The 27,326-nt window shown below is 42.9% G+C and overlaps 1 non-coding gene and 1 pseudogene across 1 annotated transcript; both read right to left on the minus strand.

Moving 5' to 3' along the window:
- Positions 1 to 10,646: 10,646 nt before the first annotated feature.
- On the minus strand, positions 10,647 to 10,782 carry LOC142443858 (U1 spliceosomal RNA; annotated as a pseudogene).
- A 14,194-nt stretch (positions 10,783 to 24,976) lies between these two features.
- Positions 24,977 to 25,098, minus strand: LOC142444184 (small nucleolar RNA SNORA61). The gene has a single exon (XR_012783841.1). It is a non-coding gene; the product is annotated as a small nucleolar RNA SNORA61 (small nucleolar RNA).
- Between the last annotated feature and the right edge of the window lie 2,228 nt (positions 25,099 to 27,326).

Here is a 27,326-nt window from a genome sequence, read left to right on the forward strand (position 1 = left end):
GAAACAGAGCTCCAAATAGCACCTAATTCTAATGCCTAAATATCAAAACTCTTGAGGAGCGGTGGTGGTGCTGTCTGTAAGTTTTGCCAACCACAAAGTTGGAGGGTCGACCCCAATAACCACTCCCAAGAAAATGATTAGGCTGATTGTTCCCATGAAGATTTTTCGAAGGCTTGGAAACCCTAGGTAAATCCATTGTGAATCAGAATCAATTTTATGGCAGTGGTTTAGTTTGAGTTTTGAATCATAATTAATGTTACATCAACTGTGGCCATACGCAGGGTTTGGAGTCAAAGCCAATAAAAGAAACTCACTGCCATCAATTCAATTCTGACTCATAGAAACCCTATAGGATAGAATGCACTGCCTCTGTAGTATAACTCCCTGTAAATCTTTACAGGAGCAGAAAATCTTATATTCCCCCCACTGAGCAGCTGGTGGGTTTGAACTGTGGTCCTCTGGTTAGTGGCCCAACTTACAACCTACTACCCCACTAAGGATCCTTTTTCAGATAGTTGAATGTCACTAACCTGATATGGTGAGCTGTCCATGTGTTCTCTAAGAGCTTCATCGTATTCTTCCCTCCTCGGAGAGGATGTCTGAACACAAGTGAGAATGACGTTGTTGTAAAAAAATTTTCTCTTTTAAATATATGTTCACATTTCATTCATTCATTCATTCATTCATTCATCCATTTCTTTTTTAACAGCTTATTAATATACAGAGGTGTTTATTAATATTAAAAGATCTTTATCATGAGTTCAAATAGAATAGATGAGTAAAACAAATACATTTATTAATAAGCATATTTTTTATTTTTCAACAATATTTAATAAGTGATTTGTGCAGGTATTTTTGTTCTTCCTATATAGGGATTTTAATATCTAATGGGCCAACTAGCTAAAACTTTTGATCATCATGCTACATAAATTATTCTTTAGGACCCTGTTTAGGCCTATGTTATCCCTTGGAGTATTAAATTAAATATTTTATAGCATTCTCAAACGAATGCATATTTAATTTTTAAGGCATGACTATACTAATATACATTTTAACAGACTGTTTTTAGAGCAGTTTTATGTTTACAAAATCTACAGACAATACAGAGAGCTCCCACATACCCCTCACACACATGCAGTTTCTCCTATTATTAATACCTTGCAGTCCTATGATACATTGGTTATAATTGGTAAACCTACAAAGATATTTTATCATTAACTAAAATCTTCGACGTTAGTCTCTGTAACACCCACTGAATGATTAGATGGGACTATGCAAGCAGGGCTTATGTAAGAGAGGGGACTGGTCAGTTTTCCATACCATTCCCATGGCTCCAAGGGTGAGCCATCTTTGGAGCAGTAGAGAAGGCAGTAGCCTGGAGGACCTTGGAATGACATGATCGAGATCTGTGTGCTGTGACAGAGACCACCTAGACCAGATGCTTCAGAGACTGTGGCGTGGGACTAAGAGCAGCAGAGAGTAAGGGGTTCTTTGTCCTTCTCTACCCCAACACTATAGAACTATGGGATAGAGTGACAGGTGACTGGCTTCCTGGCCCATGAAGGCAACGGGCAAGGGACTACATAACTGATAGACTGAGAACAAGAGAGAGACAAGGCTACCATGGGGCTGAGGGGCAGAGGATCTAAGAGAGACTTGCCTATTGAGAGATGGAAATCCAAAGAGAGACTTGATGCCACATCGCTGAGAGATTGAGAACTGCAGAAAGACTTGGCTGCTTGTAGAGGAGCCTAATGGCTGTATTCTTACCATTCACTGATGCTAATTTCTGATAACCTATAAGTGTCCCTAATCAACCTCCTCTACCACTTATCTGTCAGTTTGTCCTATTGTGGTGACTTGAGATGCTAGAAGCTATGTCACTGGTATTTCAAAGGCCAGCAGGGTAACTCAAAGTAAATAAGCGTTAGTGAAGTTCCCAAACTCAGAATAGAACACAAAAAAGGAATCAGCTGTAAGCATCAGGGAAATTCAGCCACTGAAAACGTTATGCATAGCATCCAAACACTGTCTAAGACTGAAGGCCTAGTGAATAGAAGCAGAACACTGTCGGAGATACAGCCAGATGATGAGCCCCTCAGGTCAGAGGGGCTGAGGAAGAGCAGCCTTCTCAAAGTAGAGTTCACCATGATGGCGTGGATGGAGAACAGTCGGTGAGAGTAAAGCCTTCGGGAAATGTATTTGCTTATGGGCCACAACACAAAACAAAAAGTAATAGCTGGGAAAATCTACTGATAATCAGAATTTACAATGTACAAAGTATGAATTTAGGGAAATTGGAAGCTGTCAAAATTAAATGAACACATAAAGATAGATATTCTAGGCATTGGTAAGCTAAAATGTACTGATATTGACCATTTTGAATCAGAAAATCATGTTTTAGTCTATGGGGAATGATACAGTCTGGAGAAACAGTGTTGCATTCATCATCCAAATAGACATTCCAAGATCCATCTTGAAGTACAATGCTGTTTATAATAGAATTAAATATATCCTTATTCAAGAAAAAAATCAATAAAGCTATGTTTCAAATGTGTGCACAAATCATTCAAGCTAGTGATGAGTGAATTGAAGAATTCTACCACATTCCTCATTTTGGAATGGATCAATCATGCAATAAAGATGCATTGGTAATAATTAGTGATATGAATGCAAACGTTGGAAACAAAGAAGAAGGAAACAGCAGTCAGAAAATATGGTCTTGGTGATCAAACAAAGCTGGAGATTGCATGATAGCCTTTTGCATGACCAGTGACTTAATAGCAGGTATAGTTTTTCAACAACACAACTAGGACTGTGCACGTGGACTTCTCCAGATAACATATACAGAAACCAAATTGACCACATCTATTGAAAGAGATGATAGAGCAGTTTAATGTCAGCAACTAAAATCAGGCCAGGAAGACTGGAACAGATCACCAGTGCTCATCTGTAAGGTCACATTAAAGTTAAACAAAACTAAATCGAGTCAACCAGAGCCAACATATGACCCATCAGTCCATCCCACTTGATTGTCTAGAACATCTCAGGCACAGAGTGGATGCCTTGACTGCTAATGATGGGAGACCTGATGAGCTGTGGGAGACAGTCAGGAACATATGCATGAAGAAAGCAAAGAGTGGGAGACCTGATGAACTAAGGGAGACCGTCAAGAACATATGCATGAAGAAAGCGAAGAGTGGAAGACCTGATGAGCTGTGGGAGACCGTCAAGAACATATGCATGAAGAAAGCGAAGAGTGGGAGACCTGATGAACTATGGGAGACCGTCAAGAACATATACATGAAGAAAGCGAAGAGTGGGAGACCTGATGAACTATGGGAGACCGTCAAGAACATATGCATGAAGAAAGCAAAGAGAACTAAAACGACGGGAAAGAAAGAAAAGAGCAAAGCGGATCAGAAGCGAGTCTGAAATTTGCTCCTAATCGTAGGATAGCTAAGGCAAATGCAAGACATGAAGTCAAAGAGATCAAAAGAAAATTCCAAAGGACAACTGGAGTAGATCAGGTAAAATATTATCATGAAATGTGCAATAACCTAGTGTTAGAAAACCAAAAAGGAAGCACACACTCTGAATATCATAAAAGGAAAGAACTCAAAAAAATTCCAGCCACAACTTGCAACACTGAGTCTATGGGTAAAATATTGAATGGCGCAGGAAGGATCAAAAGATGATGGAAAGACTAACGACTCGGGCCGGGTGTGATATACTACTGGGACCTGTGTTCTTTCGAGAGGCACATCATCTTCCACAGGCTACAACGGAAGGCCTGGATGTAGAAACCCCACTAAGTTACTTGCACTTTGCCTCAAACTCGCCTGTAGTCCTTGGTCTTGTGGCTGAAACTCCCGAGTGTTTCAGAGCCATATGACTGGTATCCCAAGGTTATAGATGGGTTCATTAGACTGCAGTGAGAATCTCTTGCCTTGACTGTGCTCAATGAACGGTAACCAAAACTCTCATGTACTTACTATTTTAATGCTCTCCTTGCTTTGTTACAACACATATTAATCTGGTCGGCATGGTCCCGCCATTGTGAATAAATATTATTGGAAGTTTCACTCTATCATTGACTCCCATTGTTTGTGTAAATAGTGTCCAGTTACTTAAGAACTTAATCTGTACAAGTCAGTAGTTCATATATTGAGGTTGATAGGTGGCCTGCAATTATATTTTCTTTCAACAGTGTTTTACATTCTATACCATTGGATAAATTAATGACCCTATAAATATCAGTACCTTACATCCAGGAAGATGATTTATAAGGTTCTCTAATATTAAATGATGATGATGCCTCTAAAGAGAACCAGATATATATATATATATAAATCATAGATATATAAACGGATTGTGGGCTCACACTTCAGTCTACCCCTTATAAGAGAAGAGTTAGTTCTTATGACATACCCCTGTTAATTCTTGCCCTCATGAAGAGATCATTGATGATACAGGTCATATGGCAAATTGTGACAAAGAAACTAGATTCTGCCTGTCTATTAGAAGAGATAACATCTGGGGTTTAATGATTTGTCTTCAAATAAGCAATCATCTGAGTAAGGCATCAACTGGGCCCACACGGAAGCAAGCACACTCTGGTGATGTGATGATATTGTTGCTCTCAGGCGCCACTGAATTTGTTCCAACCCGTAACGACCCTATGAACAGCAGAACAAAAACTTCACAGTGCTGCACCATCCTTGCAATTGTTCCTATGCCTGAGCCCATTCTTACAGCCACTGCATCAATCCATCTAGTTGAAGACCTTCCTTCTTTCTGTCCTCAACCACACATGATGTCCTTCTCTAGGGACTGGTCTCTCCTGGCAATATTTCCAAAAGTATGTAAGACAAAGTCCTGACATCCTCCATCCTTGCCTCTAAGGAGCATTCTAGCCATACTTCTTCCAAAACAGATCTAAGGACAGTGAATGATAAAATCCAAACATGAAAGAGAGAAAGGTGTCAGAGCTTGAATTGTGACACCCAGATTTGAGAAGTCCATGGATGACAATGAGAGCCCAAATCCATTCAGAGAGTCCATACATGGACTGAGCCTCCAGTAAACCACCGCTGACCACAGACCAGTGATGTTGACAGTGTTGCTATCATGCAGAGTGAAGGGGGGGTGTTGTTTCATTTTTCTGTGTTTTGTCTTCTATGTTTTCTTATCTGTGAAATCCAGAATAGATGGAACTACAGAGACAGTGGCTGTGCTGATGGTTACTTCCAGGGATGCCAGGGGAGGTTGGAGGGGGTGGGAGCTGATGACACAGAGTACAAGAAAGGGGAAAATATTCTAAAATAGATTGTGGAGAGATTGCACACTATTATTAATGTGCTTGAAACATTTGTTTGATTTGTGAAATACATGCCTATAAAACTTAATTTAAAACAAAGAAGAACTAGAGGAAAGTTTCATGTTTTATCAGTGCTTTATTGCTCACAACAAGTGATCCAAAATCGATGAAAAGGAGGGTGTAAGAGGCCTGTTAGGGCTTGATTAAAGGCAATGTAACCGAGAGGAATTAATGAAACCCAAGGGAAGACTGAGCATGATAGTGGGACAAGAAGAAAGTAAACAGAAATAGAGGAAAGAACTAGGAGGCAAAGGACATTTATAGAGGTCTAAATACAGGCATGTACATATGCAAATATACTTTTATATGACTATAGGGAAGTAGATCTATGTGCATACATTTATAGGTTTAGTATTAAGGTAATAGATGGACATTGGACCTTCACTCAAGTACTTCCTCAACGCAAAAACACTTTGTTCTGTTAAACAGGCATTCCATGATGCTCACCTTCCTGACAAGATCACTGATGACAGAGTGACAAAAGATACAGCATCTGGGGTCTTAAAGGCTTAAAGATAAATAAGCAGCCATCTAGCTGAGAAGCAACAAAGTCCACATGGAAGAAGCACACCAGCCTGTGTGATCACAAGCTGTCAATAGGATCAGGTATCAGGCATCAAAGAATCATATCATTGTGAATGAGGGGGAGTATTGAGTGGGGACCCAAAGCCCATCTGTAGGCAACTGGACATCTCCTTACAGAGTGAGGTAGGGGGAGGGGAAATGAGGAGCTGGTACCAAGGGCTTAAATAGAAAGAAAATGTTTTGAGAATGATGATAGCAACAAATGTATAAATATGCATGACACAATGGATGGATGGATGGATGGATGGATGGATGGATGGATGGACTGCGATAAGAGTTGTATGAGCCCCCAATAAAATGATTTTTTAAGATTAAAACAAAGAAAAAAATAAAATAAAAGAAGATGGAAAAAAGACACAAACTCACTATATCAAAAAAGAACTTGTTGACATTCAACCATTTCAAGAGGTAGCATATGAGCAAGAATCAAGGATAGTGAAGGAAGAAGTCAAGCTGCACTGAAAGTGTTAGTCCAAAACAAGGTCCCCAAAATGGATGCAAACCCAATTGAAATGCTACAAGCTGATGAACACACTCCATATGGACACACTCCATAGTTTATCCCAGAAAGTTTGGAAGAGCGCTAGCTACTCGGGCAACTGACTAGAAGAGATATTTGTACTTACTCCAAAGAAACTCAAAAGAGTGCACAAATTCGAGAGCAGTCCCACTGACATCACCTGCAAGTAAAATTTTGCTGAAGATCATCCAACATTGGTTGCAGCAGTGCATTGACAGGGAGCTGCCAGAGGTCCAAGCCAGATTCAGAAGACTTGGAACAAGGAATAGCACTGCTAGCGTCAGATGGATCTTGGCTGAAAGTACAGAATACCCTAAAGATGTTTACTTGTGTTTTATTCAGTATGCCAAGGGATTGGATTTTCATACCTTGAAAAGATCAAGAATTCTAGAACACTTCATTGTGCTCTTGAGGAACTTGGTCATGGATCAAAAGGCAAATGTGCAAACAGAATAAGAGAGTACCGCATGGTTTAAAATGAGGAAGGGTGGGTATCAGGGGTGTATTCTCTCACCCTCAGCCTGAAGGTGATTGAAGAATGTGAAGAGTGAAGAAAAGTGTGGCTTCTTCAAAACCTGTAATACACAGACACAACCTTGCTTGCTGAGAGTAAGAAGGACTTGAAGCACTTGCTGATGAAGATCAAGGGTTGCAGCCTTCACTTTGGACTACATCTTAATGTAAAGAAAACCCAGACCCTCACAACTGAACCAATAGGTAGCATCCTGAAAAGTAGAGAAAAGATGGAAATTGTCAAGGATTTTTCCTGACTGGGGTCCACAGTCAGTGCTCATGGAAGCAAGAGTCAAGAGATAAATGACATCTTGCCTTAGGTAAAAGTCCTACACAAGACCTCTTAGAGTCTGGAAAAACAGTGTTGTTACTTTGAGGACTCAGGTGGGCCTGACCTAAGACATGGTGTTTTCAATTGCCTCACAGGGGTGTGAAAATTGACAATGGAATAAGGAAGACTGAAGAAGAATCAAAGTAGGAAGTATGGTATTCACAAAGAATCGGGACAGTGCTATGGACTACCTAAAGTACAAAAATAATCTGTCTTGGAAGAAATGCAACCAGAATGTGCCTTACATTTAAAGATGGAGAGATTCATGATACATACCTTGGACATGTGGTCAGGAGTGGTCAGTCCCTGGAGAAGGACCTCATGCTTGGTAAGGTAGACAGTGACAAAGAGGAAAGCCTTGGCAAGATGGACTGACACAGTGGCTGTGACGATGAGCTCAGACATAAGAATCGTGGTGAAGGTGCTTGACTGGGCAATATTTCACTCTACTGTGCACAGTGTGACTTTGAGTCAGACTGCCTCAAGGGCACCTAACATCGACAAAACCAACGCACTGCCGTGGAGTCGATGTTTATTCATGGTGACCCTGTAGGATAGGGTGGAAATGCCCCTGTGAGTTTCTGAGACTATAACTGTTAACTGGAGTAGAAAGCCCCGTCTTTCTCCCAAGGAACCGACAGTGTTTGAACTGCTGATCTGGTGGATGACAGCCCAGTGTGCAACCGCCAGTGTGCCTCTCAACAATAAACCCCCTTCAATTGAATATTGTCTTGTGACTTCTGGGTAGCCATTGGGATGAGTTGGCAAACCTAACACAGATGTAACATGGCTTGGGAGGAATGGTAGTTGTCAGAATAGGTAGATAAAGATGGACCAGGGACTCTTGTGGCTGTGGGGAAGCCAAAGGAAGTCAGATATGGCCCTCTATGTTTGCTCCCCTCATGACTGTTATCGTCATTGATGTGATTCCAACTCAGAGTGAAGCTGTAAAACAACGAAACCCTACGTAGCCCTGCATCTTCTTCATAGCCCTTTTTTATGGTTCAGCCCACTGTGGCAGCATCCAATCCATTTCATAGAGGATCCTCCTCTCTCTCACTCCTTTTCTGAAGACTGGTCTCTCCTGAAACCATGTCTGAAATCTATGGACTCCAACCATCTTCACTTCTAAGGAGTATTCTGCTTGTACTTACTCCAAGACAGATTTGTGTGTTCTTTCAGTAGGCCGTGGTACTCAATATTCTTCACCAACACTGTAAGTCAACTGTATCAATTCTTCGCTTGTCTTCCTCATTCACTGTCCCATTTCCACAGGCATAGGAGGCAATGAAAACATCATAGTTTGGATCCAATGGCCCTTAACCCCCAGAGTGACACTTTTGTTTTGTAAACTATAATGAGATCTCCTGCAGCAGATTTACCTAATTCAAGATGTCATTTAATTTCTTTATTGCTGCTTCCATGGATTATTGATTGTGGATGCAAGTTAAATTAAGTTCTTGACAACTTAAATATTTTTTAACCTTTTTCATGGTGTTGCCTATTGGTCAGGTGATGAGGGTTTTTCTTTCCTTTATGTTGAGTTGTAATCTATACTGAAGGCTGCAGTCTTTAATCTTCAGCAGTAAGTGCTTCAAAGCCTCTTCATTGTCTGGAACCAAGTGTACGTCACCTGCGTAGCACCAGATGTCAGTGAGTCTTCTCTTAATCCCAATGCTTCATTCTTCGTCATGTGGCCTAGCTTTGGGGATTATTTGTTCAGCATAGAGACTGAATAACTATAGTGAAAGGGTATAATCCTGGTGCACACCCTTCCTGATTTTAAACCACTCCATGTATACCCTTTTTTTCTCTCCAAGATTACATTTTTGCCTAGGTAAAGATTTCTCATGAGCACAATAAAAGGTCCTGGGATGCCTGTTCTTTATGATATACCCATAGTTAGATGTTATCCACATAGTTGAATGTGTTTGCACACTCACTGATACACAAGTAAACATCTTTGTGGCCTCCTTTGCTTTCAGCCAAGATCTGGTCCAGCAGTACCAGCAATGATAGCGCTTGTTCCAAGGCCTCTTCTGAATCCCACTGGACTTTCTGGCAGCTCTGTGTTCAGAGCTCTGTGTACGCTGCCATGAACTTTTGAGTTATCTTCAACTAAACTTTATTTGCATGTGATACTAATGATATAGTTACAAAAAAAGAGAGAGAAGCTAGCATATGAGGGGATTTCTCAGATATATATATATATATCCATAATTTCCACATCATGTTGGGTCACCATTCTTTGAAATGGGTATAAATATTAATCACTTCCAGTCATTTGGCCCGGTAGCTGCCTTCCAAATATTTCAGCATGGTTCAGTGAGGGCTTCCAGTACTGCAGCAGTTTTTTAAAGCATCTCCATCTGTGTTTGATATAAGCCTGAAGCCTTCTTTCTTGTTAATGCCTTCAGTGTGGCTTGGACTTCTCCTTCAATGCCGCCGGCTGTTGACCATATGCTAACTCTTGAAATAGATAAATGGGAATCAATTCTTTTTTGTCCAGTGATTGTCTGTATCCTATCACCTTCTTTTGATACATCCTGCCTTGTTCAATATTTCTCCCATAAAATATTTCAGTATTGTAACTTGAGGCCTGAAAAATTTTGTTCAATTATTTGACCTTGATATACTGTGTGTGTTCTTCCCCTTTGGTTTGCTAACTCCAGGTCTTTGCATATTTCATTACAATCTTTTACTTTGTCATCTCCGGCTGCCTCTGGAAATTTTCTGTCCAGTTCTTTCACGTCATCATGTCTCCCTTTTGCTTTAGTTACTCTCTGTTCAAGAGCAAGTTTCATAGTTTACTCTGACGTACACGTCGGTATTTTCTTTCTCTCTTGTCTTCTTAATGGCCGTTTGCTTTCTGCAAGGATGATGGTCTTGATGTCATCCCATTACTTTTCTGGTCTCCAGGTATTAGGGTTCCATGCTTCAAATCTATACTTGAGATGCTCTGTAAATTCAGGGGGGGGGGTGTACTAAAGTCCTATTTCACTTTCGTTCCAATTCACACTGTAGTTGCACATGAGCAACTGAGGATCAGCGCCACAGTCAGCCCCTGGCCTTGTTTTGACTGATGGTGTTGAGCTTCTCCGACATCTCTTCCCATAGATAGAGTCAGGGTGATTCCTGTGTGTCCTGCCGCATGATGTCTCTATGGGTAGTCACCCTTTATCTTGTTGGGAAAAGATACTTACAGTGAAGTCATTGTCCTAGCAACATTCTATCATGCAATCTCTAGCTTCATTTCTATCACCATTAGAACTTTCATGGTGCTTCAGAGTTCACATAGGTCCAAGAGGTTTTTTGCTGTTTTTAAATTTCATGTAGTCGACTTTCCCACATTTGGGGAAACCGCAGGGGTCAGCACATCGGGAGTGCAATGGATGAGCCTCGTCCTTGGAAAACCACCTTCATGATCATGGTGTCTCCCTGCCAGGTAAGTATAGGTCCAATAGGTTTTAACAAATGTATAATCCTAATAGACTTTTAATTCCAGAATGAATTAAAATCCCAAACTCTTGCTCTTTATCTACTATAAAGACACCTAACAACAGCAACAACACTGGGGAGTCCACAGAATATTGGATATTCTTGGCAACAATATAATCCAAAGTTATCAATTCTTCCTCAATCATCCTTACTGCTTGTTCAGGTTTCGCATGTATGTAAGTGGATTGAAAACACCATGGCTTAGGTCAGGTCCATCTTAGTCTTCAAATGACATTTTTGGATCATTAACACTTAAATGATCCAAAAGATTTTAATAAGTTTTCAAAAATTGACCAGAGTGATGCTGTTTCCATCTCATATAGCATCTAGAATTTATAAATGAACACAGACTTAATATAACCAAGCATGGAAGAATCTATAAGGCCTTCATTAGATCTTAAAGGAATTTACATTAATAACCCAGAAACATATATGTTGTTTAAGGCACCTATATTCTTCCATAGCTCTCTATATCTACATCCATCTATCCTTGTCATTATTGCCTTAATTCTTAAACAGGGACGAGGCTGAGTAGACATTTTTAACTCTGTGGATCTAGTCAGTGCATGCTTATTATACTCTGGGTGGCAGTTACATAATCGCCTGCAAACTTGCAAAGGGGTGGAATGTAGCCTGTCAATCCGATCATAGCCAATGAGGCCTCTGTGTAGCATGGCCTTCTCCTGAGGATTCTGCGAACTCCTTCCTCCTCCCTGGAGGTGGAACACACACTCTCTGCGTCATCTTCCTGCTGACAAGACACACAGAGCTACTCCGATGGAGCCTGAGCCCTGGAGCTGGAGGAGCCAGCCACGTGGAGACCCTGGCAGCATGAGATGCTTCCACTGCCACTGGATCCACAAGATTTTCACACACTTGCCTGTGATCTTCCTGCACTCAGCATCATTGCATGTGTTGCGTGAAGAGGAATGTACAGACTGATATCAGACTGGTATCCATAGGGGCTAATATTGGACTTCATCTGGACTGGGCTGGGATGTTTTTATAATATACCATTACTCTTTTACATAAAGCTCTTTTCATATACATATGAGTGTCTATTAATTTGTTTCTCTAGTCAACCCAGACTAACACACTCTGTGTACCTATTCAGTGTACAGCTACAATGTACAGGATTGAATTATGGTCCCCCAAATTGCATGTTGACATGCTAAGCCCTGTCCCTATAAATATGATCCGGTTTGTAAGTAAGGTTCCTTTTCTTTTGTTAATAACTCCATGCTAGTATAAGATGGATGCTCACCTAATCACTTCGGAGTTAAAAAAAGACCAGCCACAGAGGAAAGCACACACATGGGAAGAAGCATGCCGGTGAGCATCATCTACACATCACAAAATGCCAAGGCACCAGGAAAGCATGGGGTGCTGCTGACAAGAAAGGAAGCATCATGACCAAGTCCCTGACTTGGATTTTTGGTTTCCGGAACTGTGAGCAAATTAACGTCTATTCTCTGAAGTCATGCACTTGTGGTGTTTATGTTACAGCAGCATTAGGTACCTAAGACAGGTACGGACACGGCGCTGTAAGCATGATAAATCCAAGCAAGGACTTGTTTTTCTCGCTCCTGTGGTGTTCACAGTCCAGTAAGAGCATGAGGAGAGCGCAAACACCTTCAAGATAGAGCATGATGGGTAAGAAGCACATAAGAGCTCTGAAAGCCAGAGGAAAGCTAAAGCTTGCGTGTGTGTGTGTGTCTCCAGGTACACACACCATGCTCCACCGGGAGCAGTGTTGGGGCTCTGGGGATAATATTTCAGATCCTGCTACAAGCAGGTAGAATTACAGGAGTGTGTTGCCAGCATCAGTATTGATTTACACCCTGCCCAAAGAGAAGCCCTGTGACCTCCCAGGGACATCATCCCCCATTTTCACCCCAGGGAAGCCCTTTTCTGACAGAAGGATGGAGAGAGTTTATTAGCTTGCTGGCACAAGCCTGAGCTACAGACCAAGCCTAGACAGCCTAGTTCTCAGGCTTTAGTTCCCAACTAATGAGTCCACTGCTTCCACCTGAGGCTTAAGTGTTCACCCCTGGTTTAACTACCCAGACAAGTAAGGCCTGCCTTGGTGCTGGACGACGGAATGTAGCTCGGGTTCCTTAAAGTTCAGTTATAGCTAATTTCTGCGTGTTTCTGTATTTCTCTCCTATCGAGTCAGCAAATATTCTCTATTCTCCGTCTCCTTTTTGTTGTTTGTTCCAGAAGCAAACTATGCCTTTGGATCAATCCTTACACCCACTCTTGCAGATTATCCATTACAAAATCAGAAGTCTTTACTCATCTCTTCTCCTACAGCATTCAGCTTCTACCTCAATTAGAGTCCTTTCCCGTTGTGCATTTCACTGAACTGATTCTGGGGTGCACCTGCTTCCCCCACCAACCTGCCACTCCCCCTATGTGACAGGGCCTGGGGGAAGCCCTGAAGGGGCTTCCACTTACTAGTGGTATTGTCAGAGACCTGGTGGCATAGTGGGTTACACATGGAGTTACTAATTTCAAGATCAGCAGATGAAATCCAGCAGCTGCTCCATGAGAGAAAGATGAGGCCATCCATTCCTACCACGATTTGAAGTGTCAGAAAGCTGAAGGGGCTGGTCTCTTCTGTCTAATAGACCACTGTCCATCAGAATTGGCTTGATGGCAATAAGTTGAGTTTGGGGTTTTTGGAATGGCGCTGTTGGATAAGCATTGGTCTGCTAACCTCAAATTGGTGGTTCAAACCCAGCAGTCATTCCACGGGAGAAAGCTGAGACTGTCCGTTCTTATGAAGATTTAGAGTTAATGAAACCCACTGGGTCAGGATCAATTGAGTTTGGGGTTTGGGGGGAAATTAAAGGGTGATCACCTGGTTTGAAAAAGAGGCTGGGGACTTATCTTGAGGTTCCATTTGTGCAACAAGCCTACTGGTTTTATTTGAGTTAGGAATAGTTATTTGGCATGATTTGAAATTGCAAACTTCCTATTTTTATTTCTACTCTTTCCTTTGGCCTCCCTTGGTTGTGTCAACAAGTAAACCGAGTGCTGCTAATCAAAAGGTGGGCAGCTGGGACCGACTCAGAGGCCCCTAGGAAGAAAGGCCTGGCAATCTGCTTCCAACAGACCGCAGCCATGAAAGCCTATGGATTACAGTTCTGCTCTGACACATATGGGGTCATTCTGAGCAAGCTCAAATTGGCTGGAAAACAGCTGGTAATGTTGAGTTTGGATGACTTTAGGAGACTTTCATCATTGGCCCATAAAAGCTCACTCCTTCCTGCCCCCTACTCCTGCCAAAATCACCCTTGCAGCCACCAGTGACTGGACCTATGTCTTGTTCACAAATTTCCCAGAGCCTCTGGGATGAATGGATGACCAGAGGACACAGGGACTCAGCACCCACAAAGTTGGACCAGGACAGGCTCAGTTCACATTGTTCCAAACGGCTAGTTGCCCAAAATGACCAGGAGCAGGCCTGCAGAAATCCTTTTAAAATAAAGCGGTCTAATATTAACCACCATTCCACTCATCCTTAGGACATGTAGAACAGGTCACCTTTTGGTAAGCACTCTAAACATTAAGTGAGAAATGTCAGCACAACCATAGGGCGGTCAGATATTAGAGGAAATTGAATTTAACTTTCTCCACTCTGGGGTGCCAAGCTCGCTCCATAGGCATCGTGCCCATTAGCCTGCCAGAGCCTTGATCCAATACCCTTGAGGTCTCTAAGTAGCAGCTTTACAAGGGTAATTGAAAGGGTATTACAGGCTGTCTATCTATCATCTCTCGTTCACCCAACACCATGGTACCTATTAGGATGAGCTAGTAGACACTGGGCGAAAGGCTGCCTCAGCTGGAAGTTTCCTGCTGCTTAGCCAACAGGAGACAAACAAAGCAAGATTCCCCACAAATCCTCTCATTTTGGACCAATCTTATGTGCTAATTAATCATGATTGCTCCATACAGTAAGCATATTTGAGGAGATTAATCTGCACTGGCCTGGGGTAGTGTCCTAATTAACAATGTGCTGAAGCAGCATTCTCCTTCTAAGTGTAAATACAGCATTGGTGCCATTTGCAAGACAACAGTGGGACCGGGTATGAGGGATGCATGCTAATGGGTGCCACATTGACCTCTTAAAAACAACTCTCTCTCCTTTGACCTTTCTGCCTCATCCTGTTAGTTGGGCTTATGAACTGCCAAGTACCATGCTGGCAGAAGAGGCAGTTAATCTTCTTAAGATGTCTTAATTAAAAGAAAGAAAGAAAAAGGAATATGGCCAGGAAAATATCATAGTTAGGAACCCTTGTCGGTGGACTGGGGTTAGCTGGGCTGAAATTGGTCTACTGACATAGTGCACAATGGAGTGAAATCCTGACATCCCCATAGGGAACAAGGGATAGTGGAGGTGGGAACAGAGGAATCAGAGGACAATCCTCTGGTTGAAAACAAGCTTGCGAACCTGGAAGTTCTATTTCTGCAGCAAGGATTGGTGTCGAGTTAGACCATTGGGAGCGGATGGCTTTCACTCACTGATATCAGATCACCGGACTTCATTGCTGTCCATCTTGGTCTAGACGCTCTACTCAGATGTTTAGCGTGAGCAAGAGACAAGCTTCCGCTGAGACTGGTGGTGTCGTGCCTGCCTGGTCCAGACCATCCTCACAATCGTTATGTTGAAGCCCATCATGGCCACCACTTCATCAATAAAGGTCTTCCTCTAGTTCGTTGCCCTTAGCAAGCACGGTGTCTTTTTCCCAAGGCTCTTCTCTCCTGATAACATGTCCAAAGTATGTGGAGCAGTCCCGACATCCTCACTTCTAAGAAGCAGTCTGGTTTTACATCTTCTGAGACAGATTTGTTTGTTCTGCTGAGAGCCCCTGGTCCTCTCAGTCATCCTCACCAGCACCATCGTTCAAGTGTAGTGGTTCTCCCATGGCCTTCCATTCCATTTCAGTGTCCAACTTTCACCTGCATCAATCATAAAGAGCATTTATATCTCTTCCTCCGCCAGACCCAAAGAGCAAACAGATCACGGTGCAGAATTGAGCAAGATGAAATCAGTGATGCAGGTCTCCAATAATGTTTTCTTATCCAGTCGGAATACTTGTGGCAGCTCTCTGTCTGTGTAGGTACTGCTGCGACCATATTTGCGACTACAGCATGGAAGTAGATCATGACGTCAGAACAAATGACCACCAGCAGTCCATGCCCTCTTAAATTTTTGATGCATTTTTTCCTATGAAGATATTTTTATTTTTAAGCGATCAAATCTGTATCTTCTGCGGCCTTTAACAAGATGAAATTTAGTGTGTAATGTAAATATTGCCATCGCTTCTGAAGCCTGGGAGGAGAGTTCTGAAAAATCCTCATAGCTAGGGATGTTGAGGTTAAGGAATTAAGACTACTATATAAAAATCATATCAAACCTATAGTTCGAGGGCCTGAAATCAGAAGTGAACATATATAAGGCCTTCAAAAGAGATTGAATTATTTGAATTTACTCAGATCCAAGAACACAGACTTTTAATTTTCTGAAATCAATAATAAATAATATTCTTTCTTGAGACTTGAAGATCTCTTAACATTTCAGTGAAGTTCTTGTAAATGGTGTCTATTTTCTCTTTGTCTGGCTCCCCATTCAAATGATCAATGCCTTCATGATTACATGACTCAGGAGAAGCTTCCTACCACGCTGCTGTGTCACAAACCTGTCAAACCCACTCTCTCAATGCAGCTTCCAACGCCTCAGCTCCGCCTCACAGATGCCACCTGAATATCCTTCTGAGTTTGCTTTGCTTCACCTTCCTTTGTCAGCCCCAAGGGTTCACTGCACAAAGCTCTCCCCTTCCTCTGCCATCTGCTTCACCTCCCATTTCTCTCCCCAGCTCCCAATTTCCTCTCTTTCTAATTCTCCCCAGCAGAAGTGACTCACAATCCACTGCAGTTCTGTTTTGCTGGAACCCAAATTCCAACCATTAAAAAACAGGTGTGCAGAAGTAGATTTCACTACATTTTAGTGTGTTTTAAAGTTAGAGAAAGATTATCGCACATGAATGTAGGTTTTTTTTTTAAGCACAAGTACTAAATACAAAACAAAAAAAACAGTAACTTGGCTTAATAACTGTTTGTGAAAAATAACCTAATGATATTAGTTTTCTGTGAGTTTGGCATGAGATAATAAATAATTTAGAGTAGAATAAAAATCACATATATAGTTGTATATGTATGTGTGTGTGTGTGTGTGTGTGTGTGTGTACAAATCAGAAAAAGAATTCAATCCTCTCAGTGGCCATAGCAGTTGGGGGCTTGCCTTCATCTGCATCCATCGCTCTAAACCAAAGATTGACATAGTTGGTTTAGACTAAACAGGTTCTCCAACTTGATCTGGGACCGGCATCCCCTGAAGCAGATAGCTATGGAGCAGTGTGATACTGTTGTGTGCCATGAAATTCTGACTCCATGATCATGACTCTCAGCAATCCTGTATGAGAGAGTCAAGCTGTACCAGAGTTTCTCGGGCATAAAGCAATCAAGGGGAATGGTATGGCATTCATGGTCAGAAAGGATCTTGCTACATCCATCATGAAGTATAATGCTGACTTTAATAGGATTATATCTACGCATATTCAAGGAAATCCAATCAATACAACTATTTTTTTCATATTTATACAGCAGCCACAAAATCTAGTGATGAAGACGAGGTGGATGAAATCTACCAGCAATTTCAGTTGGAATTGACCCAACATGCAATCAATCTGCATCAATAATTATTACCAATTGGAATACAAAAGTTGGAAACAAAGAAGAAGGGAAAATAGTTGGAAAATATGAACTTGGTGATAGAAATGAAGCTGCAAATTGCAGGATAGAATTTTGCAAAACCAACAACATGATCATCACGAATACCGTGTATACTTGAGTATACGCCGAGTTTTTCAGCACATTTTTAATGCAGTTTTTCTGGTAAAATTAGGTGCCTCGGTGGATATTCGAGTTGGCTTATACTCAAATATATATGGTACCATTTTCAACAACACAATAGGCAACTATACACACGGAATTCCCCAGAGAGAATACACAAAAACTAAATTGACAACATCTGTTGGAAGACAAAATGGAGACGCTCAATATCAGCAGCTTAAACCAGATCAGGGGCCGACTGTGGAACAGACCACCAATTGCTCATATATAAATTCAGGATAAAGCTGAAGAAAACTGACACAAGTCCATGAGAGCCAAAATACGACCATCAGGCTATCCCACCTGAATTTCAAGAACATCTCAGAAACAGATGTGACACCTTGAACACTAATGACAGGAGACTTGATGAGCTGTGAGAGAGCATCAAAACTCTCATTCATTAAGAAAGCAAAATATCTTTTTTTTTTCAAAAGGCCAAAACCAAACTCCCTGTCATCCCTCACAATACCTTTAAAAAGAGGAAAGCAAGGATCAAAGCAGACGTCAGGAGAGACTCTGAAATGTGCTCTTAACAGTGCAGTAGGTAACGCGAATGGAAGAATATTGACTGGGGCAGGAAGCATCAAGAGAATGCAAATACACAGTAACTGCCCCAAACGAACTAGTCAACAGCCCGCCATTTCAGGAGGGAGCATATGAACAAGAGCCAATGGTGCTAAAGAAAGGAGCTCAAATTGCACTGAAAGCATCATCTAAAAACGAGACTCAGGAACTGCAATATTTCACCAAGTGGAGGAAGCACTGGAAATACTCATTTTTTGCCACAAAATTTGGAAGACAGATACTCGGCCAGATGACTGGAAGAGACCCATATCTATGCCCATCCCAAAATAAGGTGAGCCAGGAGAATGCTCAAACTATAGAACAGTATCGCTGACATCACATGGAAGTAAAATTTTGCATAAAATTTCCCAACAATAGTTGCATAAGTTCATTGACAGGGAACTGTCAGAAGTTCAGGCTGGATTCAGAAGATGATCTCATTGCTGGTGTCAAGTGGATCTTGGCTCAAAGCAGAGAATACCAGAAAGATGTCTCCTTGTGCTTCACGGACTCTGCAAAGACATTCAACTCTGTGGACTCTAGTACACTGTGGATAGTTTAAGAAGAGTGAGAATCACATAACATTTCTCTGAGTTCTGAAGGATCGTTTACATGGATCGAGAGGCGGTTGTACAAAAAGAACAAAAGCCCACGGCATGGTTGAAAAACAATAAAGGCCTGCATCAGGGTTGTATCTCTCGCCATTCTTGTTCAATCGGTACACTGACCAAATAATCAGAGAAGCTGACTTATTTGAAAGACAGTGTGGCGTCAGGATTGGAGGAAGGCTTATTAACAACCTAAGATATGCAGAGGATACCACCTTGCTTCCTGAAATTGCAGAAGACTTGAAGCACTTGCTGATGAAGATCAAGGATTATAGCCTTCAGTGGATTACAACTCTATGTGAAAAAGACCAAAATCCTCACTACTGGACAATAGGGACCATCGTGATAGATGGAGAAATGGTTGAAATGGTCAAGAATTTTGTCTCCCTTGCATGCACCATCAATATTCATGGAAGTAGCAGTCAAGAGACAAAAATACATATTGCACTAGGTAAATCTGCTGCACATGACCTTTTTAAGTATTGAAAGACAGGATGTTACTTTGAGAACTAAGTTGCACCTGACCCAAGCCATGGTAATTTCCATTGCCTCATACACATGTGAATGTTTGCCATTGAATGAGGAAGACCCGAGAAAAATGAATGCAGTTGAGTTGTGGTGCTCAAGAAGAAAATTAAACATACCACAGACTGCTAACAGGACAACCTGCTCGGTGTCGGAAGAAGGAACAGCTACAGTGCTTCCTTAGCAGGAAGGATGGCAAGAGTCCGGCTCACATGCTTTGGGCACGTTGTCAGAGACCAATCCCTGGAGAGCGACCTCATGTTTGGTAAAGTGGAATGGCAGGGGAAAGAGCACATGACCTCATTGAGATGGATTGACACAGTGACTGCATCTATGGGCTCAGGCCTAGGAACAATGGTGTTGATGGCACAGGACCCGGCAGGGTTGTGTTGTGTTGTGCATAGGGTCGCTATGGGTCAGAGCCAGCTCAATGGCACCTACCGACAACAACAAGATACCTCGCTGGGCCTCTGAAATCAAGCAAAATTCCTACAGAACAAAATGGATGAACTGATTTTAGGGATGTAAACAAAAAAACCTAAACAGCAAAATTGTTAGAGAGCCAAGTCCTGTTTTTCCGATTTTCCGTGTTGATTCGGACTTTTGAGGGAGGTCAGGGAGGAGCAGGAGTTATTTTTTCAATCCCCAAACTCGTGTGTAACCGGGTTCAAATGTGCTCATTCTCTGATGCGTTCATTTGGTCCTTTGCTGATTCCTTCAGAAAATATTTACTGAGCCCTGGCCTCCCGCCAAGCACTGTACTAGGCTCCGGGGATGTTTGACAAATGAAGCAGAAGCTCTTCCTCTCTGAAGTGCAGGTTTGGGGAGACAGGTAACTTGGGAAGACAGATATTCCAGCGCCAAGTGTCAAGCACAATGATATATATCTGAGCAAAGATGCTGGCGGGCCCCAGAGGAGACGGGTTATTGCTCTGGTACCTGGAGGCAAACGTGCAAATAGCAGCATGCTCTGTGCAAAGAGCCACGAAGGGAAGGACCGTGCCCTCCCTCAGCTCCAGAGGCCTTGGAGTCACCGCCGGTGTTAAGGTTGCTCCTGCAGTGAGGCACACAAGTGCGGGGACCACGGCATCTGTGGGCTCTCTGAGTGAATGAGCAGAGGCTGGGGGTGCCAATGCGATGTGCTGAAACCACCAGCCACACACACAACCATCTCTCTTTTTCTCGGCTTACATTTCATGAAAGAAGCAGCAGCCCGACATCCTTTTAGAAAAAAACTGCCTGGTCTCCTTTGTCTCCGTTTTAATTTTCCTGTCTCATTGTGATTTGATCTTCCCCTGAAGTTGCTCTTAGGAAATGTACCCCACAAGGGTGAACCTTACCCTCCAGTCACATTTAAGGTTTTCAAAACCACAGTGAGTTTTGTTTTGTTTTATCTACATAGCAGTACAGTGAGGCTTTTGAGATTAAACAGAGGTTTCTGGCTCCCTTTCAGGAGGATGTTCCCTTGCAAAGTTTTCTCTGTAAACGTTTTGTTACAAGAACAACTTCTGGAGGGTGAAACTTGGGAAATATCCTTGGAATAGATTTACCAAGAAAGGAAAGGTGAGGAGGGCAAGGAGCTTGAGTCTTCCGGTTCGCAGACAGGTGTTCTCCGCAAACGGCCCCCTCAGCCACGAGGAGGAGCGTGGGAGTTGCCTGGTCAGGTATGGGCCGGGGGTCAAATGATTCTTTGGGCTAAAAAGTACCTTGATCCATAGCCCTGGAAGACTGACCGCAGACAAGTTCCAAGCAGCTCTTCAACATTTTCAATAATAAAATCATAATTCCCAAAGTAGAGAGGGACGTGAATGGAAATCCTACAATCACATCTAAAGATAACTCAGAGTGTCACACTCATTCTTCAGAATGTCCCCACCGAATGTCCAGTTCCCAAGACCAGCCAAATGCTGACCCCTCCTTAAACTCCTATTTCTTCGTCCGTTACCCTAAGTCTGCCACCATTTTCACTCTTTCTCTCCTATGGAAATTTGCTTCCTCTTTTTTCTCTATCTCTTTTTTGTTAATACCAATTGCCAATCTGTCCTGACTCGTGGTGACCCAGTATGTGTCAGAGCAGAGCTGTGCTCCGCGGAATTTTCAATGGCCAATGTTTCAGAACTGGAGCATCTGGTCTGTCTCCCAAGGCACCTCGCGGTGGGCCGGAACCCCCCACGTTCTGTGAGTGATTGAGCACAGTCGTCACTGGTTCCATGGAAAGATTCCTCTCTCGCTACTCCGAGTATCCATTGATGCCACGCACAGAGACTACGTACCAGTCAGATTGCTCCAGGGTGTCTGACGCTGGACCTCGTTACAGAAGGACTGCCTCGTCTTGTTCTGCAGAATGGCTGCCGGGTTCAATACGCTGGTCTCTCTGTTAGCTTCACCACCTGCACCAGCAGGGAGCCTTCTATGCGCAGCCTGACTGGAATCTCCCATCGTCTTCAATTTTGCACATCCCACCATCTCTAACGGGACTGTAAATCAGAGTTATCTGTCCTTCGCTATTTACGCTCCTGAGATGAACAGATGATGAAATCTCAAACCCTGCCAAGAATGGTCTGAAAGGCCAAAGGAGATGAAGATTTTCTTCATTTCAAATGAAAGCGTTCTCTTGTGGATCTGGTTTGGGTTTTTTATTATTATAACCATTTACAAATCAAATTCATCTCACATTGTAGAGGTATGCCTCCTTCCAGAAGCTTGTACCAAAGCTATGGGTTTCTTATTACATAAAGTTTGCCCATTCCCCCATTTGAATGACAGTAATTACATTGAACACTAGTTGTCTGTCAGTTTGTTGTATGGTGGTGACTTGTGTATTGCTCCGGTGCTGGAAGCTATGTCACTGTTATTTCAAATACCAGCAGGGTCACCCAAAGTGAACAGGTTTGAGGACTAAGGTGCCCCTGACCCAAGCCATGGTATTTTCTATTGCCCCGTAGAATGTGGAAGTGGGATGTTGAATAAGGAAGACTCGAGAAGACTGGCTGCATTTGAGTTGCGGGGCTGGAGAAGATTATTGAAAGTACCATGGACGGCTTCGAGGACAAACTGATCTGTCTTGGAAGAAGTATATCCAGAGTGCTCCTTAGAGGCAAGGATGGGGAGACATCATCTCACACACTTTGGACAAGTTGTCAAGAGACCAGTCCCTGGAGAAGGACATCATGCTTGGTATAGTAGAGGGGCCGTGAGAGAGAGGCGCTCAGGGACATGGATTGACACTGTGGCTGCAGCAATGGGCTGGAGCATACGCAAAATTGTGGGGATACGGTTGCTATGGGTCAGAACCAATAGCAACAACAAATATATTACACATCTTTCTTCCATTTGCTGCCATCTTAGGAGTTAGCTAGGAACTTGACGGCGCAGTGATTGAGCATGCGGTTGCCAACTAAAAGGTTAGTGGTTCAAAGGAAAGCTGTGACATTCTGCTTCTGTGAAGAGGGTGGTTGCAAAGTATTGTCAAGGGAGTGCTGACTCAGCAACCGTATGTCAAACTGAGGTCAACACGGCCCAGTCCTGTACCAGCTCACAATCCCTGTTATGTCTGAGCACACGGGTACCACGGCTGTGTCAGTCCGCTTTATTAAAAGTCTTTTATCTTTTTGACAGAGGATTTTTGTTTTCTCCTCCTGATGTTTAGTAGACAACTCTTAGTCCATGTATTTTCCCACCTAGGGAAAGGAAAGGGGCGCTGGCACTCCATAGATTTTGAAAATGAGGACATCAACGGATATTGAGTTTATTTTTATATTAACCTAGGTTTGAAAACCCCTCGCTCAAAACTGACTGCAATCAAGTCAATTCTGACTCATAGCAACCCTGTAACAAAAAGGTAGAACTGTCCCTGTGAGTTTCTGAGACTGTAGCTCTTTATGGGAGTAGAAAGTCCCATCTTTCTCCTGTGGAGTGGCTGGGGGTTTCAAGTACTTTCCTATAAGTCCACTTGTATGTTGGACTTCCCAGATTTTATGAGAATTTGTGAACCCTAGTCTTCAGTCAAATGCACTGAGCAGAAATCAATAGGTAGGCTGACTGGTGATCAGCTGGTAGTGGAAAGTTTAAACAAAAGAAAGGAAGAGAGACAGATGAATAGGAGATTGGAAGTCAAGAGTCAAGGAAAAGAAACAGACAGTGATAAGTTAAAAGTAGTGAGTATAATGGGGAAGATTTTAAAAGCAGGAATTTTTCACTTAATTTGTTTTCCATGAAGAATTACAACTTCTCCCACCTACCCATTCCCTACCTCCAAGTAATATCCTTGAATTTTCAATAAAGATCTAGTATAAGCATAATTGTACCAATATATTGTTCTGAGAAAATCAAGAAAAATGAGCTTTGTCTATATACAATTGATATATCAAAGAAAAGCAAACCGCTTGCGGGGGGTGGGGGGATTAGATGCAATAAAGAGAATTCAGCAGAAAAACGAGAGCAATAGGTGAATGAAAAAATGTAAACACCCAAGTCTCAGTTGAAATGCTAGGGTAAAATTTGAGTCTCCAGCATCTGGGATACTGAAATCACAACTAATTTAACTTCATGGTCAAGGACTGCATAAACCCAAGGGGCTGGGGAGCGTGGGAACACTGATCACTGGCATTAGTGAAACAGACACATAAAGCCCAGGGATAGATTACTGCTTCCGGTGAGGATATAGAAAGTGGCAAGAGACGGTCATGCTCACGCTAAACAGCAAAGCAAGCCATCTGAATGACATATCCATTGTTTTGTTTTTCATTATTTTCATAGATTGAATATTTCCCCCCAAATCCGTGTCAACTTATCTGAGTCATGATGCTCAATGGCTTTGCTGTGTCATCACGCCAGCATTTCCCTTGGTGAGAACCTATAAGGTCAGCCAGTCATTTGGGATTAGGTGGGAAGCAATGTCTTACCTGAAGTCACTACCCTAATCCAATGTTAGGGGAGTGCCCCTGGAGTGTGGCCTGAAACACTATTTTTCATTACTACAAGCGATGAAAAGAGAAAGAAATGAGCCGGGACCGAGAGAACATAATTACTACCCAGAAAGCATAGCAAGGAACGTCGCATGTCCTTTGGACCCGGGGCCCCTGCCGGAGAACCTCATAGAGCCAGGGGAAGATTGATACCAAGAAACATGGGGATCTCAAAGGGACGGCTCCAGCCCCTAGATGGGGAAAGATGATGAAGACCTTCATCCTCAATGGTGAGCCGATAGATACCTGGTGTCCTCAATTCAGCCTCCGAAACCATCACAATAAGTTCCTGTTTGTGACAGCCGTCCACGGGTGCTATTGCTATTACAAACGCCTGCCAAAGAGCTTCAGTTGCACGGGAACCCGGTGCGCAGAGTACAGACAAGTTGGAAATCTGTGTGTGAGCAAATAGTCTCATCTTTTTGCCCTGGAGCATCCGGTGAGACTGAACCACTCACCGAGTGCTTACCAGCCCAACCCTTACCCAGCAGCACCAGGGTTCGTGTGTGTGTGTGTGTGTGTGTGTGTGTGTGTGTGAAACTAGCTCTTGTGTCACAAAGGAATTTCAGTCAGTTTCAATTTTACTTTCCCTCCATTTGTAACCCCCCCATACCAGTGTTTAGATCTGATGGGTAAGGAATCTAGAGGGTTTTAAGGCTGTGTGGACATTATTATTTTAATTTGAACTTCCCCCAGATGGAATGTCACACAAAGGAAAACATTCCATATGCATTTGCACAGCCACTAATACCAGAACGGAGACAGTATCCCAATTCCACCACTGGGTGGTGAGTGAAAATTCCCAACATGGCTCTTCTACACAGTCTCTGTGGCTCCCACCAAGCGATTGGGTAGGAGTCTCCAAATGGGGCATGTGAAACACTCATAGAGAGGATTGGTCAATTCTCGGTACTCCTGTGTGAGGTCGGGTTGACGAGAGAAACAAATCCAGTGGCATTCCCATATGTGTAAGAAAGAGTGTTATACCAAGAAGTAATTATATATCAAGAAAACATCAAGCCCAGCCCAACTCAAACCCATATGTCCTACACTAGTCCATCAGTCCCTCTACAGACTGACGCAGCCACACACAATGCTGCAGAATGTGAGAAGATCTCAGGTGCGTGCAAAGTCAAGTTGGATCCAAGGTCGGTGGAAAGATGGCAGGGGACCAGCAGCTCTCAGGTGAACAGCAAGCAGGAAAGTGAAGGCAGAGAGAAGCCAGCCTCCAGAGAGCTATCTATCTCAGTCGTACTTGCAAGGAAGGTCCTCAGGCTTCAACCTGATTAACAGGCTAAATTCCACGCCTATCTTCTCACAGGTGTGGTGTCAGCACACACAAAAAAATCTATCACACCACCCACCAGCCATGTAAATAATTTTTTTTAAATCATTGCTATTGAGTTGATGCTGACTCATAATGACCCCATAGAACAGGGTAGAACTGCCCCTCTGGGTTTCCAAGACTGTAACTGGTTAGGGGAATAGAAAACGCCATCTTTCTCCTGCAGGGCAGATGGTGATTTCAAACTGCTGACCTGGAAGTTAGTGGTCCAATGTGTAACCACTCTGACACCACGGCTGCTCACGGGCAATATGGATGAGCACTATCTGAAATGGAGAGAAAGGGAAACCCAGAGGACCTCGGAAGACCTCACTTAACATCTCTGTCTGAAGTGGTCTTGGCTGCCCACGACGAGATGCATCACAGTCTATGCGATGTGGACTCAGAGAGACATGGTGGGGATGATCTGTGTGAGTTATGGAGCTGTGGGACAGAGTGACAAGCAGACAACTTCCTGGCCCATGAAGGCAAAGGCCAAGGGACAAGGTGGCTGAGAGACTAAGAACTAAGGGATTCATCACTGTATCCTTGCTGTTTGTGAATCTTGACTTTTGGTACCTACTAACTTTCCTAATAAACCCCCTTCATTGTGAGTATTGCCTGTGAGTTCTGCCTGGCCACTGCAATGCATTATGGGACCCAGCATAGATGTAGAGGTCAAGGTGGGACAGTGGGTGTCAGCATAGGTAAAGGCGGCCGGATCATGGAGGCTTCTCTGAATCCTGCCTCATGGCCATAGGGAGCCAGAGGAGGTCAGATATGTCTGCCTCCACGTTATTTACAGCACACCACCACCCTACTCCTGTATGTAGAGGATTCTTTCCTTTTTCTGACCTTCCTTCCCACCCCCCACTTTCCCTCCCCATTTCTCCTCTCTTGCTCTCCCAACTCCTGAGCCCATCACGGTCCTCAAAGTCATTCCTTTTGGTGTGAAAACTGTCTCCATCCCCCGTTTATAATCATGGTGTCATGCATGAAATATTTACCTTTATGACATAATATCCCCCAACTTTGTCTCTTCCATAACGTGTTTTATAGACTCGTCCCTGGTTTTCAAGGCTGCCTCAAACTCCATTGTGTGTGCACACCAGAGTGTATTTATCCAGTCCTCCACAGATGGGGCTTGGGTTGTTTCCATCTTTTTGCTATTATAGAAATTGCTGTGATAAGCATAGGTGGGCGCATGCCTGTTTGCGTTTTGTTCTTTGTTTCTTTAGGATTTATGCCAAGTAGAGAGGACCATAAAGTATTTCTCTTTGCAATCGTTTAAGCAAGCACCACACTGTGTTCTGTGGTGGCTGTTCAGGACTGCAATCCCTCCTGAAATGTGTGCGCATTCTAGTCTCTTCATTTCCTCTCCAACATTTATTACTTTCTTTTTTTTTTTAATCTTGCTAAATGTGTCAGTGTGAAAAGGTATCCCGTCATTGGTCTAATCTGGATTTCTCTCACAGCTAATGAACTCAATAGCCGCTTCTTATGATTGTTTGCCACATCTTTTGTAAATTGCCTATTCATGTTTTGTGCCCATTG

The sequence above is a fragment of the Tenrec ecaudatus genome, chromosome 3 (assembly GCF_050624435.1).
Source record: "Tenrec ecaudatus isolate mTenEca1 chromosome 3, mTenEca1.hap1, whole genome shotgun sequence".
Classification (NCBI taxonomy): domain Eukaryota; kingdom Metazoa; phylum Chordata; class Mammalia; order Afrosoricida; family Tenrecidae; genus Tenrec; species Tenrec ecaudatus.